This window comes from Apis dorsata, unplaced genomic scaffold (assembly GCF_000469605.1).
Source record: "Apis dorsata unplaced genomic scaffold, Apis dorsata 1.3 scaffold_199, whole genome shotgun sequence".
Classification (NCBI taxonomy): domain Eukaryota; kingdom Metazoa; phylum Arthropoda; class Insecta; order Hymenoptera; family Apidae; genus Apis; species Apis dorsata.
The window spans coordinates 83175-86365 of record NW_006263483.1 but is presented as its reverse complement, the minus strand read 5'-3'; the positions used below and the strand labels follow the sequence as shown (position 1 = coordinate 86365).

General features: G+C 40.3%; 1 long non-coding RNA gene across 1 annotated transcript in view; it reads right to left on the bottom strand.

Moving 5' to 3' along the window:
* Window positions 1-2422: 2422 nt before the first annotated feature.
* The window catches only part of LOC116185517, a 6371-nt gene continuing 5602 nt past the window's right edge, over window positions 2423-3191 (bottom strand). Inside the window, exon 2 of the long non-coding RNA XR_004150370.1 lies at window positions 2423-3092. This is a non-coding gene — a long non-coding RNA (uncharacterized LOC116185517). The remainder of the gene's footprint in view (window positions 3093-3191) is intronic.

The following is a 3191-nucleotide window of genomic DNA, read 5'->3' as shown; positions in this document are numbered from 1 at the left end:
CACGTTGTTGATTCCAGTTGATTCCAGAGAAATATAATTTAATAATCGAATTTAAGTACTATCATATTTTTGATCTTCAAAAAAAAATAAAAAATAAAAATTTCCAATAATCTCATCATATCTCACTTTAAAATAAAATAATTACCACGCTATCTCCTAAGAAACCGACAAACAAAATTATTCTTCCCTACAAGTTCGAACGAACGGACGTTTCATGGTCGAGTCGAAGCGATCCTTAGTTTTTAGGGCACGCGAGCGACCAAGCGCACGCGGCAGTCGGTCGGTTCTCGTATCGATCACGCGACAGCTTCAGTGTAAACGCATTTCTCCCCTTTCTGCGCGAGAGGCGACATCTAATGTCATAATGAATCGATAGACATTGTTAACCGTTACGAGAACTCGATTATCGCGGAGGGTATCGTGAAGGCAGCCGCCATGTCGTTCGCATCGTTCACCTCTTCGTTATCATCGCTATCGTTTGTCATTTACCAGGGGGAGGAGAGGAGGAGAAATATACGAAAAATTTGCAACTCTAGAGAATCGACGCACGGGCGTCAAGCGATTATTCTTCGTTGCGTGAAGTTTGCACCCGTTGGCGCGTTCTCGTTCTCGTACTGCTTTTAACGCACCGGAAATAAAAACTGCACATGAGGGCGCTTCTCGTTCTCTTTTTATCCTCATCAGAGAGAGAGAGAGAGAGAGAGAGAGAGAGAGAAATCCAGCGAGGAAAAAATACGCGCGTAGCCGCGAGCGTACCTCGAAATTCTAAATAAACCAGGGACACCCGGAGACGTAACGAGCGGTAACAACTGTCGCGCGCCGTCGTGAATAACGACATCGATATAATCGGGGATTTTCGAACGGACACTGCGTATGTAACGACCAACGTGACTACGGGCCGTAACAAAAATTTCAAGCATTACGCAATAAATATAGAGAAGACATCATTGCAAACAACGAATTCTATCCAATGTATCGCGTAATTTCTTCTCCTTCTCTCCTTTTGTCGTTTAATTCTTTTTCATTACTTTTTTCTCTTTTTCTATAAACAAACAAAAATTTCTGCGTAATATAATATAATATATATATGTTTTATAGCAATTTATTCGATAATAATCAAAAGATTTTTAACAGATACTGTTCCTCGAACGAGGTACAGTCGGGTCGACAATACGTCTCATTAGCATAATGGCGAGAACGAGCGCTGATCGAGTATACGGTACACACAGAACCAACTCGATGGTACTACGGTCATTGTCATTTAAACGATTTTAAGATGAAACATCTAGCGCTTCGGTGTTTTCTCGAAATAACTCATCACAATCCGCAAACTGCGTATAATAACAAGGATTATTTAATTAAATCGGTTCTCTCTTGGTGGATTTGTATAAACTGTAAAAGTTTTTAATATCGGAAGGAATAAAGTAGATACTTGTTTAAAAACGATTATTTCTCCTGTTAAATAACCTGCTATTTCGTTCAGGGTTTTATCGATCTGGAATTCTGGATTACAGATTACAATCTAGTAATAGTACGTACTAAAACTGCCTATGGTCACTCGTTGTTGGAACGATCCTACGCAGGCAAGTTCTCGGGATTAGTAACGGTAAACGAAAAACTTTTGAATCCTCCCTCTCCATAACCGTATAACTATATTGTTACTTTTTCTTTCCCTCTAATAATTAAAAGTTTTTTACGCTTCTATTTTTTACTCAAAAAGAATGTCTGTATACGAAACGATTATACGATAATCGTAAATTCATGCTATAAAATGATCGATCGATAAAGATTTGTACGTGACAAGATGTCATGTGACACACATTCCATCAAGTTAACTCGACAAATAATAATTAGAATAACGAGGTAACGAATATACCCACGATTAAATATTAAACGCATCATTACTGAAACCTACATCCACCACACATATGGAATGCGAATGCTGTAAACGATGTAAACGGTTTCCTAATTTGGATTCTCTGTGCCGTACAAATACAGAAAGCAACTTCAACCGAGTTTGCGTATACCATATATATACGGATACACATTTTCCATGAGAGAACGTTTATAATTTTAACAATGTATTACAAATACAACTTATATCAATTGCTCTACTTGAGCAAGAATAAAAATAATAACGTGATTGTCAAGGAGAGTAGTTTTAGGCAACATTTTCGGTTTGGAAAATGAACAAATACTATATGGAAATAGAATATCTATACCTTATTGTCGCTCACCGGAAGTAGCCTCCTCTGTCGCCAGCCGTTTGCCGCTTTTCTTTTCTTTTTCCCCTTCTCCTTCTTTCCTTTTTTTTTCTTCTCCTTCTTCCGTTGTTTTTCCAGCAACACTTTTTTCATCCACGTATCAAGCAACGAGGCTTATATTCAATCACTAGAAAATCGGACGCATCCTTTCCAATGTATTCCTCTCTTATGTATTTATTTCTATCCCACACGTGCCCTTTATCCTATTCTGTGAGATATATGTGTAGATACACGCATGACGCACAGTTGCTCGCGTTCGTCTACTATTTTTCTCTTTCTATTTTTTTCCCTCTTTCTCCAACACGTTTCTTCTAAATCAGGACAATAAGCTCTTTCTTTTTCTCTGGTTCGATACACACAACGACTATGAATTTCTCTTTCGAATTTCTTTTTTCGCGTCACTTTATCTCTCGGTTACTTTGTGATTTGCTCTTCTCTATATCCAATATGTCCAGTTTCTACTTTTCGTTTCTTCTTGATTTCACAAGTTTGCACAGAAATTGAATTTCCAACGGATCGTAGGCGGAGAGGAAGGCTACGAAGAAGGAAGAGGAACGTCGGCTGTGCGCACAGCTGCGATCACGGAACGTCGTGATCCGGAGGAGGCGACATTTCTACGCGGTACGGGAGCGACACGCGATTTCGTGCAAGCCTCGAGTCGAGTGAAAGGGAGAAGAGGGGAAAGACGGGAGAGAAAAAGAAAGAAAGCAAGCGAACCCGACGTTGTCTATAAGCCGGCGAACGGTGAGTTTTCCTTTCCTTCGGAGCCACTACGAGGCGCCCTTCTCTCTTTCTCGCCGTCTTCTTACCCGAGAGCTCCAACAGCCTCTAAACAATGAATACAATACGCCGTGATGGCTGACGTGCGGACAAAACGCGCACGCCGAACAATGTCCCGCGAAAAAACGCGCAAGGGTTCTCTTCGCC